General features: G+C 43.1%; 1 long non-coding RNA gene across 1 annotated transcript in view; it reads left to right on the forward strand.

The window, feature by feature from the left end:
• LOC117079381 overlaps positions 1 to 9775 on the forward strand; it is a 32499-nt gene extending 22724 nt beyond the window's left edge. Inside the window, exons 2-3 of the long non-coding RNA XR_004435410.1 lie at positions 9067 to 9163; positions 9469 to 9775. This is a non-coding gene — a long non-coding RNA (uncharacterized LOC117079381). The remainder of the gene's footprint in view (positions 1 to 9066; positions 9164 to 9468) is intronic.
• The last annotated feature ends 3425 nt before the right edge of the window (positions 9776 to 13200 follow it).

Consider the following 13200-nt stretch of genomic DNA (forward strand, 5'->3'; position numbering starts at 1 on the left):
ATGAGGTTATTGTGTTAAGTGATCCTCCTGCCTTAGTGTCCCAAGCAGCACACAACCACACCTGGCTCTGGCTACAGGTTTAATACTTTATCTTTTTGTATTGGACATTGAGTTACTGACTCTCAGCTCCAAACCCACCCTTTGCTACTCTGATTTATGATGCTGGGGCTGGGACTCTGCAAACCACATTTCTATCCTGTCCACTGGCTCTGAGTTTAGATTCTTGGATGGGGGTGTGAGAGAGGAAGAAAGCCTTGGGCATCTCTGTATCCTCTGTCCAAGAATGACCCCAGCAACAATAGTGGACTCCGGGAGTCGCCTTGGTTTCAGGTTGCAGGTGTTCCACACTCCTGGGATCAGCCTCCTTGCACCCCCAGTACCTACCAACTGGAGCACCTTCTTTAGACATTTGCATTCAAGCTCCAGAGGGTCTCCCTCCTCAGAGATTCTAAATTCTAATAATCCCAATCTTTTCTTCTGTTTCTTAACCCTTGGGTTGGGAGCTGCTTTGACAGTTGCTGCTCTTGTATTCCTTAGTGCTCCCCCAACTTTTTTTTCTACCCAGTACTTGGTGAACAATTCTTTGTATCAAGGTCTCTCTGTTAAAATAACTGGTAGAGTTTCTGTCTCTTGATAGGACCCTAACTAGACACGCTGTTTCTTTCTTTCAAATACGGTTTTAAAAGCCCCATTTGCATCCTTTTGCCTTTTCTGGTCTTTATTCTTATCTCATGAAGCAGGGTGTGTTAATGTTATCAGGGAAACTGAGGCTCAGGCAGCTTTGGTCATGTTTAGAAGTTCCCTCAAGTTGCAAGTGGTGGAGCCTGAAGGACTACAGTTTCTTTGACTCCAAGAGCACTGCCTGTCCTTCCAAAGCTTGATTGCTTGTCCTAATTCCGGGGAAAAGATGCAGAACTCCCACCTTGACTTACAAAAATGAGGCTATTGTGTGCTCTATTATAAGCATTATAAAGACTATGCTTTAAATTATATATTCCTTGGAAATGAAAGGGCAAGAACTAGAATTTGTTAGTAAGTCTTCATGATAAATTCCAAAATCCCAATAAAATAGGATTATTCTATGAGGCTTGCAGTACTAAAAAATTTTTACTGTGAAAATGGTGTAGGTTCTTGTTTATTTTTTGTTCATCTCTATAAGACATTTTATTGGTTATATATTTTAGGGGCACGTAATTTAGTTGTGTATTTTTCTGTATATCTTGTATTTTGAAGTGCATAAAGAATATGTGTGTTATCTGTAGTATCAAGGAATAGGATTTCTCCTTGAATATTCTGTTGGAGTGACTGTAATTGTTATATTGGCTAATCATTTGAAAATAATTAGAATAATGTTGCAAATATAGTATTTACAGTGTGCCATGCACTGTTCTAAGTGCTTTACATATATTAAATTAACTTATGTAATTTCCACAAAAACACTGAGAGTGGATAGTATTGTAATATTTTTTTCATCGATACCATTAAGGCACAGAGAGGATAAGGAACTTGTCCAGAATCACACAGCTGACAAGTGTGAGCTGCGAATTGAACCCATGATATCTGGCTCCAGAGTTCTTGATCCTATGCTGTATACTGACTCTGTTTCTAAGATCACTCCTTTTTTGAGTCTGCAGCTGTCATAGTCAGGTTATTTATGAGTGCTGGAAAATAAGAAAGAGAACAGCAAAGCCAAGTCTGTAGAGCATATAAACATGATGGTGCAGAGCTACTTTAACAAAGGGATGCCACCACCCCCAGCGCTTACAGAGTATGATGGATTGATTGCATTAATAGCCCTGATTATTCATGCCTCTTTTTATTCTACTTTTTGGTAATGCTCTCCCATGCTGACTCTGGGATTAACAATGTCAACTGCTGTATTAGATGTCTATGTTGTGTAACACATTACTACAATCTTACCAGCCTAAAACAATGTATCTTTCTTATTTCCCACAGTTTCTGTGGGTCAGGAATCTGAGCAGGGTTAAAGGGGCCCTTTTTCTAGGGTCTCACGAGGCTGCAATCAAGGAATCAGCTGAGCTATCTCCTTTCTGCAGCTTAGGTTCCTTTTCCATGGTCACATCATTTGTTGACACAAGTTAGTTCCTTGCTGTCATAGCACTAAGGTTCTCATTTTCTTGTTGGCTGGTAGCTGGGGATGACTCTTGGCTCCTAGATATCATTGGCTCTTCCTTGCCACACATTGGCCCTCTTACACTGTGACAGCTCACTTCTTCAAGGCCAGCAGGAGAAACTCTTATTCACGTTCGCTATGATGGAGTCTTACAGAACATAATGAAATCATGACAATGACTATTCCAACACCTGTATATACCATAGGAGGGGACTTCCAAAAGTTCACAGAAAAATGGAATTAAAAGATACAAATTTAAAAATGTAAACTTTATTTCCCAACACAAGTTCCATCAAGTTCAAGACACCTTTGTAAGTGATTATAAAAGTCATGGCTGGGCGTGGTGGCTTACACCTGTAATCTCAGCACTTTGGGAGGCCAAGGCGGGTGGATCATGAGATCAGGAGATTGAGACCATCCCGGCTAACATGGTGAAACCCAGTCTCTACTAAAAATACAAAAAATTAGCCAGGTATGGTGGCAGGCACCTGTAAGTCCCAGCTGCTCAGGAGGCTGAGGCAGGAGAATGGCGTGAATCTGGGAGGCAGAGGTTGCAGTGACCCGAGATCATACCACTGCACTCCAGCCTGGGTGACAGAGCAAGACTCCGTTTCAAAACAAACAAACAAACAAAAAAAGTCATTTAGTTCATCCCTAAAGAACTGAGGGTCCTAGGAATTTAACCATGTCAATGCAGTCTTTTAACATGATTAACTGAAGAAAAATGGGTACCATTTAAAGATTTTTTTAAAGATTAGGAAACAAAAAGAAGTCAGAAGAAGTCCAATCAGGAGTGTAAGGTGAATGCCTAATGATTTCTCATCAAAACTCTTGCCAAATTTTCCTTGGTTGATGAGAAGAATGAGAAGCAGCAGTGTTGAAAGACTCTCTGGTGAAGCATCCCCACGCATTTTTCTGCTAAAGCTTTGGCTAACTTTCCCAAACCACTCTCAGAATAAGCACATGTTCTTGCTCCTTGGTCCTCCAGAAAGTCACACAAAATTCCTTGAGCATCCCCCAAAACTGTTGCTATGACCCTTGGTCTTGACCCCTCCACTTTTGCTTTGACTGTAAACTTTCATCTCTTGGTAGCCAAGGCTTTGATTGTATTTTGTCTTCAGGATTATACTGGTAAAGCCACGTTTCATTTCCTGTTAACATTCTTTAAAGAAATGCTTTAGGGTCTTTTTTTTTTTTTTTTTTTTTTTTTTTTTCCCCTGAAACAGGGTCTTGCTCTGTCACCCAGGCTGGAGTGCAGTGATATGATCTTGGTTCACTGCAGCCACAACCTCTGAGGCTCAAACCATACTCCCACCTCAGCCTCCTGAGTAGCTGGACTACAGTTATGCACCACCGCATCTGGCTAATTTTGTTTATTTTTTATAGAGACACGGTCTTACTATGTTACCTAGGCTTGTCTCAAACTCCTGGTCTCAACTGATACTCCTGCCTTGGCGTCCCAGAGTGCTGGGATGACAGGTGTAGCCACTTTATCCAGCCAGTTTTAGCATCTTGATCCCAGATGTTTAAAATTTCCATTTAAAGCTTTTCTCTTGTCTGCAGTTGATCTGGGTGCAACAGTTTTAGCACCTATTGAATGGAAAGTTTGTTCAACTTTAATTTTTCAGTCAAAATTGTGTAAGCTGAACCAACTGAGATGTCTATGGTGTTGGCCATTGTCTCTGGTGTTAATTGTTGGTTCTCTTCAATTACGGTATGAACAAGATTAATTTATTCCTCACAAATTGATGTGGATGGTCTGCCACTGTGGTCTTTCATCTTCAACATCGTCTCGTCCGTTCTTAAAACAAGTTATCCATTTGTAATTTGCTGATTTTGTAGGGACATTGTCCCGTAAACTTTTCATAAAACATCAATGATTTCATCATTCTTTCATCCAAGCTTCACTGTACATTTGATGTTTGTTCCTGCTTCAATTTTAGTAGAATTCGTGTTGCTCTGATAGGGGTTATTTTCAAACTGATATTTTATCCTTCTTAGTGCCTCAGATTAAATCCTGTTCACATGTTATAACAAGGTAGTATGGTTTTATTTGGTACAAAAAATTTTGACATCCATGCATAGTTTTTAAAAAATATGTCTTGTCCATAAACTTTTTGAAGGCCCCTTGCATTCTACTGGCCAGAAGCAAGTCATAGGTCCCACCTGTATCCATGAGTAGATTATACATGGGTGTGACTCATTGGGGGCTCATCTTAGATTCCTTCCTACCACTCTTGTTTCAGCCACTGGAATGTACATACTTAATATTAGCAGAAATGTGCTCGCAGGTTTCTTCTGGGCCCCTAACATTGCCCTGTGGCCATGCCTGGGCTGATCTACTGTGAGAGACATGTAAAGGAGAGCTGAGCCATTCCAGCTGAAACTTAGACCAGCTTAGAGCCAGTCAAACTTCAAATGTGAGAAAGAGTCTGACCAAAATCAGAGCTGCCTATCCAACCTGCAGCTGACTAGATGTGTGAGAAAGCCCAGTCACGACTAGAATCATCAGCTACCTCATAAGTTTGTGAACAGTAATAGATGGTTGTTTTTAAGCTGCTGAGTTTAGGTGATTTTTATGCAGCATTGTGCTGTCAACAGATAACGAATACAGTGTTACCATTCGTTGCCTACCATTTCTTGCCAGGTATCATGTTAGTTTTTCCATGCTTGCTTTCTCATTTAACCCTCAAAGCAGCCCTGAATGAGGGCTTGTGTCTAATCAGTATTTTCACTGTAGACATTGGTGAGGACGTCAATATTATGATTGCTAATGGCCAAAAAGCTCCTGAAAAGATGCTCAACATCACTAATAATTAGGGAAATATAAATCAAAGCTACAATGAGATGCCACTTTGCAATCATTAGAATGGCTACCACAAAAAATAACAGAAAATAACAAATGTTCGAGAGGATGTGGAGAAATCGGAACCCTTGGGCATGGTTGGTGAGACCGTAAAATGGTGCAACTGCTGTGGAAAACAACATGGAGGTTATTAAAAAATTAAAAATAGAATTACTGTATGATCAAGGAATTCCAATTCTGGATATATACCCCAAATAATTGAAAGCAGGATCTTAAAAACAGTCTGTGCATGAATGTCCATAGCAGCATTATTCACAACAGCTAAAAGATGGAAGCAGCCTAAGTGTCCATCAGCAGGTGAGCAAATAACCAAAATGTCACATACACATGCAATGGAATATTATTCAGCCTTTAAAAGGAAGACAGTTCTGACACAGGCTGTGATGTGAATGAACCTTGAGGACTTATACTAAGTAAAATAAGCCAGCAACAAAAAGATATGTACTGTATGATTCCACTCCTATGAGGTATCTAGTGTAGTGAAATTCATAGAAACAGAAAGTAGCATGGTGGTTGCCAGGGGCTGGAGGGGAGAGGAGTAGAGAATTATTGTTTAACGGGTACAACTTCAGTTTTGTGAAATGAAAAAAGTTCTGGAAAAGGATGGTGGTGATTGCACAACCATGTGAATCTATTGACTGTACATTTAAAAATGGCTAAGATGGTAAATTTTATGTTATATGTACTTTAATCACGATTTTAAAAAGCAGACTATGGCTGGGCACAGTGGCTCACACCTGTAATCCTAGTACTTTGGGATGCCAAGGAGGGTGGATTGCCTGAGCTCAGGAGTTTGAGACCAGTCTGGGCAACATGGTGAAACCCCATCTCTACTAAAAATGCAAAAATTAGCCGACATCATGGTGCACACCTGTAGTCCCAGCTACTTGGGAGGCTGAGGCGTGAGAATTGCTTGAGCCCAGGAGGCAGAGGTTACAATGAGCTGAGATTGCACCACTGCACTCTAGCCTGGGTGACAGAGTGAGACTCTGTCTCCAAAAATAAAATAAAATAAATGAATGAATAAATAAACAAATGCAGACTATGATTACCATCTCTTCTACTTGCAGTGCAAATCCTCCTGTAAAAAGCCTACTTTTTTTTTTTTGAGACAGAGTCTCACTTTGTTGTCTAGGCTGTAGTGCAGTGGTGCAATCTCAGCTCACTGAGACCTCCACCTCCCAGGTTCAAGCGATTCTCCTGCCTCAGCCTCCTTAGTAGCTGGGATTACAGGCAAATGCCACCACACCTGTCTGATTTTTGTATTTTTAGTAGAGACGGGGTTTCACCGTATTGGCTAGGCTGGTCTTGAACTCCTGACCTCAGGTGATCCACTTGCCTAGGCCTCCCAAAGTACTGGAATTACAGGTGTGAACCACTGTGGCTGGACTTACTGTTCTTTAAACTACTTCCTCCAAGAAGCCCTCCTTGCTGACATGCCTCTCTCTCTCTCTCTCTCTTTTTTAATATTCCAGTTTATCTTTTGTTAGTAAGACCCTAAGTTTAAGGGTAAGTGATGCATGGAGTTTGCAAAGTCTGTAAGTTCAGGGTCTCTGATGTTGGACTCCCTGGGTTCAAATTTGGACTGTACCCTTGATCAGCTATGTGGTCTTGGGAAATTTACTTAATCTCTGTAAGCATCGGGTTTCTCATATGCAAAGTCAAGATAACAGTACAACCTCATAGCATTGCTGTGAAGATTGAGTGATGAGAGACATGTAAAATGCTAGGCACAGTTCCTGGCAAGAAGTAAGCACTCAGTAAATGTCAGCGGTTGTTGGTACCTGATAAAAGATAATACCTGCCTAGTGATCCTAAAAAAACACAAGATACTCATCATTATGCACAACATAGAGGACACAATTAACAACTTGGCAACTGAAAAAGTATAGCGTAGTTTCCTACCTATTGTGTGATCCTAAGAACAAACCATTTGTTCTTTTCCTTTTAGTTAGTATTCAAAATTAAGGGAAAATTGTCCACAATCAAAGTCTGGACATTATAGAAATGGGTCATAGTACAAAGCCTTCCACAGTCAAATGACTCAATTAGTGTTGAAATGGCCACATCATGGCATTAGTGGCTCTTCCCTGCTCATCTTATCTTACAGTTGTCTCTCACCTCTTGAAGACGTTGGTATGGGATGTCCTGTATGATCAGTGTTGTGCAGTCCTATGTGGCTCAAAGCAGGGTGAGCTTTTTGAGGGATGGGGCCACGTCTGATTCACCCCCTGATACATCACTGTGCTTGACACAAAGAAGACTCCTGTGAGTATGCACAGGATTGAATCAATGATGTTGTGAGGACTTAGGGGTCATAGTTAGAGGTTTCCTAAGAATCGGGAAACATACATGTACACATAGAGAGTTGAACTTTAAATTCCACACATAATGGATCAGAAAAGAGTAGTGCAAAATGTAGCAATTTTAGCATGAAGACACTCAGGCTACCTGTCTTGGTTGGCCAGGGCTGCTCTAACACATTATCATGGACTGACTGGCTTAAACAACAGAGAATATTTCTCACAGTTTTGGAGCCTAGGAAGTTCTAGATCAGAGTGTCAGCGTGATTGAGTTCTGTTCAGGGCTTTTTTTGTGGTTTTCCGACAGCTGTCGTCTTGCTGTGTCCTCACATGGTGGACAGCACAGAGAGGAAGCAAACTCCTATCTCTTCCTGTGAGGGCACAAATTCCATCCTGGGGCTCCACCATCATGACTGAATTACCGCCCAAAGACCCCATCTCTAAATACCACCACATTGGGGATTATGGTTTCAAAATATCCATTTTTGGCAGGGGGCAGGGGACACATTTAGTACACAGCCACTTAACACTTTACTTAGGATTAACCTTTAAAGAGAATGTGGGGATCGCACCCTTGCACTCCAGCCCTGGCAACAGTGGCCAGACTCCATCTCAAAAAAAAAAAAAAAGAAAGTGGGACCATCAGAAGTTGGCACTGCCTGGTGGTGTCAGTGGTGGTTTGTCAGACTTGGAGGGATGGCACAGGGTGTCACAAATGATAAATATCACCAGGACCCCACCCAGCTTTCATCAGGGTGGGAGTCATACTGGTTTCTGGGTCCACTGGTCAAGTCATGCCCATGGTGGAGGTAGATACCATTGACTATGTAAGCCTGACACCACCTAGGCTCCAGTTGCATGCTCAACAAGCCTGTGGGTAAGCCTGTCAATGGGGAAATCATGGAGTGGCGAAATGGACTCAAGTATTCTTTTTCTCATGTGTGTTAGGTGGAACCAAAGATGTCCACATCTTCACCCCTGGGAACTGTGACTATACTGTGTTACATGGCAAAGGCAAATTAAGTTTGCAAATGGGGTTATAGTTTCTAATTGACTGACTTTAAATTGGGGAGGTTATTCTGGATTATCTGGGTGGGGTCAAGGTAATCACAAGGGTCCTTAAAGGTGGAAGAGGAAAGCAGAAGAAGAGTGAGATTGGAAGGATGTAAGCTGAGAAGGATTCAGCTCACTGTTACTGGCTTTGAAGATGGAGGAAGGGGCCATGAACCAGGGAGTGCAGGCAGTCTCTAGAAGCCGGAGGAGAAAAAATAAGGATCCTCCTTAGAGCCCCCAGAAGTAATTTTCCTGCCAACAGTGAGACCCATGCCAGGCTTCTGATCTGCTAAACTGTAAGATCATACACTGGTGGTGGTGTAAGCCACTAAATTTGTGATTTTGTTACAGCAGCCATTGGAAACTAATACACCAGAGCAGTGATTCCTCAGTGTAAATGAGTAAATTAACATTTTTATTTGTTTCAGCTTCAGGATATGTGGTTTAAACTCTCCATGGGATGATACAACCCTATTTCTGACTCTGAAAAGCTGACCAGACTTTGCCCCTTGCAATGAACTGAATGTTTGTGTCCCCCCAAAATTCAAATGTTGAAGTCCTGCCCTCAAATGTGATGTTATTAGGAGGTGGGGCCTCTGGGAGGTGCTTAGGTCATGAAGGTGAAGCCCTCTTGAATGGGATTATTACCCTTGGAAAAAGGACCCCAGAGAGAACTCTCACTTTTTTTTTTTGGCCATGTGAGAATACAGGGAGAAGATGGTCGTCTATGAACCAGGAAGCCCTCACTAGACACCAAGTCTGCCAGCACCTTGAACTTGGATTCCTCAGTCTTCCCAACCGTGTGAAGTAAGTGTTGTTTAAGCCACTCAGTCTATGGCACTTTCGTTATAGCATCCTGACTAACATATTAGGACTCTCCACTAAGAGACCATAAGAATTGTCATCATAATATTGGGAGCTTCTATGTGTTGAGTGCTTTACCAGTGTGTTGCCTAGAATTACCTCTATAACCCTATGAATTAGGTGCAGTTATTCCCATTTTATAAATGTGATAACTGTGGTTCAAGCTGAGCCACACAACCTCAGATGATGTGATGTGGATTTAAACCCTGGTCTGGGTTCTCCACTCATGTTCTTTCGAACACCCCCAGCTGCCTCACCGCCATGCTGTCTCTGAGAAGACTCCATCTCTCGGAGAACAATCTTCCTTGTTCATGGCATGATGCATCAAGAAAAGCAGCTGGGCAGGAGAGGGACAGAAAAATCTCCCATCTTCCTGCATAGCTGAGGCTTTCTCCATTCCTAGGGAGAAGGCACTGGAGTGAATCCCATGAACATTCTCAACTATTTGCAAAATGTTGCCAATATACTTCTGTGTATTGATATTTTGAAACTGTAATTCCCATGCGGTGGTATATTGTATTTTAGCTGTTTTACAAATTGTATATGCTTCATTCTAGCTCGGTTTCTGTCATTCTCAATGATTTCTTTATTTTCTTAAATATTTCTGATTAAAAGGGCCTCCTTAGTTAACCTAAGACAGGTGTATTTAACCTGAACCAGGTGTGGTTAACCTGAATGAAGAGGAGGCAACTGACAAATCGTCAGAGAAAGCTGATTAGGAAATGAACATCCTATATGGTAGAGGTTCTTCTTTATCATACACACAACTCTTGATGAAATGAGAATACATAAAATCAGCACCAGCACACCTGCTTGGTTTCACCTGCTGCCTCCAAGATCATGATTGATCTGCAGAGCAGAGTTGAGAGCAGATACCATTTGTCTATGGTCTGTCCCAGTGGAATCATATGACATGTCATATCTGACTATGACTGCCCAAATCCTCCCGACTCACTTTGCCAAAGAGGGAACTAGGTCTTTGGGATTGGAGTGACTTACCTAAGGTCTTTCTATGGCAAGGTGGCAGGGCTAGAATTTAAACCCAGACTCTAGGTTCCAAGTGCACACCCTTTCTTCTATAGTATCATAGCCTCTTGTTTCCCTTCAGTGCTTAGCTCAGTTCCTTGAATGTATTGAGTCAGCTCTGTAAGTGCTTCCTGAATGAAGCTGAGGTTGTACACATGAGAATAGTGAATACGACTTTTTGTTTCCCAGCAGTTTTGCTGGGTGACTGCAGGAAGCACTTGGCTTTCATCATCGGCCAACTGGGGATATCCACCCCTGGCAGTCATTTGATCACTTAAGCTCTCAACTCACTCAGGAGGTTGCCTGCAAGGGCCTTGCAGCTTTGATCCAAATTTTCCATCCAAACAGCCATGTAAGTGGAGAGGCTCCCGATTCCACCCAGCCCCCAAATTGCCGCTCTCTTTCTCAACGAAAAGAAAGAAGATGTGTCTTCCATTGCGGCTGGGCTACTTGAACAGATCAAGTGCTGGAATGCACTGATTGCTTTGAGGAGCAGGATCCTTTTTGGCTTCATCTTTTTGTTTTGCTGCTGGGCTTAAGGAGACTCTGTGTTTATTGCTTATTATAAATCTCACCAGAAAATATTCCAATCTCATCATCTTCACCATTCAGGCTAAGGCCAATGCACGCAATTCAGTCCCAGAAACAGTAATCATGCACCATCGTATCCAAGCACTGTGTCAGAAGTAGGGATGTGGAAGTCAGTGTGGGGCCATATTCTCTCAGGGAGGGCACAATATCTGGCCCAGTGGAGGAAGAGTTAACCCAAAGCAGAGCTGTCTGTGTTAAGCTGTGACTGAGTAGCCTGACCTGAGCATGGAAGACATTTCCTTTTTTGAATTCGTACTGTGTGAAGCCTCATGTCAGCTGCCAGATGCTTTCATGACCTGAATCATCTTTGGCAAACCCTGTGACAGGAGCAATGTTCTTCCTGTTGTACAGACAAAGAAACTGAGGCCCAGAGAGAGAAGCCAGAGCATTGGAGTGGAAAGGTTCTGGGGGACCTGGGTTCAAACCTTAGCCACAAATCCTGAGGCTTTGGACACTTTTCTCAGCCTCTCTGAGCCTCTGTTGAGTCATTTGTAAGTGTAAGTAAGTGGTTGTGAGGTTCCACGGGTAGATGCAGGTGTTAGAGGGATTAGCTCGGCGCCGGACAGAGTCACTGCTCTCACAGCTCAGAAGATCCTGTGAGCGACAGAAGCTCAGGTGCCCCTCTCAGCTGAGCCTCATAGTTTTGAGACTACCAGTGGGTTATCCTATCACCCCTGAGGAAATGCCCGAATGGATTCTGGAGGAATGTGTTTATTGGTTGTGTTCTTCATTATTGATCTCTCTGGAGGGATGTCTGCATCACCCCTCTCTGGCAGGTTTGGAATTGATGGATGAGAAGGGAGGGAAGAACAGCCTGGATGGTCTCCCTGTAGGAGCCTGGTCCAGAGTCTACTTGCTTGGGGGCAGCCACCCATGCAGTGGTGGTCCTGCAGCATCCTAAACTCCTGACCTATCTTACTGCTCCCGTTTCCCACCTGGGAGGAAGTGGCTGAAAAACCCACTTGCCTGAACTGTAGGACATTGTCTGGCCCTGGTTGTGTCCTGGGTGGTGAAGGGACTACCTGGGGAGACTTTTATTGATTTGGGATGATTCTTCTTTTTCTTCCTTTCTTGTCTTATTTTATTTCATTCAAGTGATGGGCTTTCTTCCCACTGCCTTTGAGACAACCCTCTGGAGAGTCTGACTTGGGTCTTCCTCACTAATGCACATTGGCTCAGGACTGCTTTGATGGATAGAGGCAATTTTCCTTGGAAATCGGCTGTAATATTGGCAGTTCCATGGGACACACATTATATTCCTCTCAGAGAGAGATTTTCTGTGGGGTCTTGAGATGGAGTGATGCTGTTCAAGAGGGTTTGGGGAAAGTTGAAATCACCTGAAAGGAAAGGCATCTATTTCAATGTTTAGCATAGCTGCATCTCCTGGCGAATGGGTCCAGCCCACTCTTGCAAAGGGGCTCCTTTAGAAGATGAGGGAACTTGTCCATGTCTTGTTAAAGGTAGATAAATTAAAAGGCGAGGAAGCAGAGGCACGCCCAAGTAGAACAGAGCTCCTGCCAGGCGCAAGAGGACTCAAAGGCCCCTGCATCCCAGAACTCTTGGTTTTCAACTGAGATAAGAGAGACCCATTGATCAAAGGATGTGTTACATATAGTGGAAGGTGCTGGGCACTCGGGAAGAACAGGGTACAGTCACCATCCTTTTCCTACTAGAATTGACTGTTCCTCTAGGGGCACCCACATGCACAAAGAGCCCTCTTGATGTAATAGGACAAGTACTAATAATAACAGCTAAAATTTGTTCATAATCTGTAAAAGCATTAAGTACTTGACATTCACCAAAGCTTTTCAAGGTAGGTATTATAATTATCATCTCCATTTTACAGATAAGGAAACTGAGGCATGGGGAAGTGAAATAACTTGTCTCAGGTCATCCCTAGTAAGTAGAGGAGCTGGGATTCAAATCCAGGTCCTCTAGTTCCCTCGCCCCTGCTCTGTGCTGCTGTGTTGCTCTCTTGCTGACCTCTGCAAATGCAGAGACATCTGAAAGCTTCCAGAGGTGCATTTGCTGGCTTGTAAATCTCAGATCTCTGTTTGATCAGCCCAGCACCATTTCCCCCAACCTTACTGCTTCTTGGAAACTTTGCTTCCTTCTGTGTGTCTTGTCTTGTTGTGGTCAAAGGGCAAGGTCTGGAGGCAGCAGGGTGTGGGGTGGGAGGGCAGAGACATTTGTCCAGAGGAAGCTGCAAGCTTCAACCCAGGAGGGTTTGTTCGGGAAATCGGGGCCCGCTCTGGACCAAGCTCTGTATTGGGTACAGGGATGTGCCGGTGAAGGGTCCCTGTTCTTTTGGATCCCTGCTCTCTTGGATCTTACCGTCTTGCTGGGGCACCAGACAATAAGCA

The sequence above is a fragment of the Trachypithecus francoisi genome, unplaced genomic scaffold (genome assembly GCF_009764315.1).
Source record: "Trachypithecus francoisi isolate TF-2019V2 unplaced genomic scaffold, Tfra_2.0 Lachesis_group7, whole genome shotgun sequence".
Classification (NCBI taxonomy): domain Eukaryota; kingdom Metazoa; phylum Chordata; class Mammalia; order Primates; family Cercopithecidae; genus Trachypithecus; species Trachypithecus francoisi.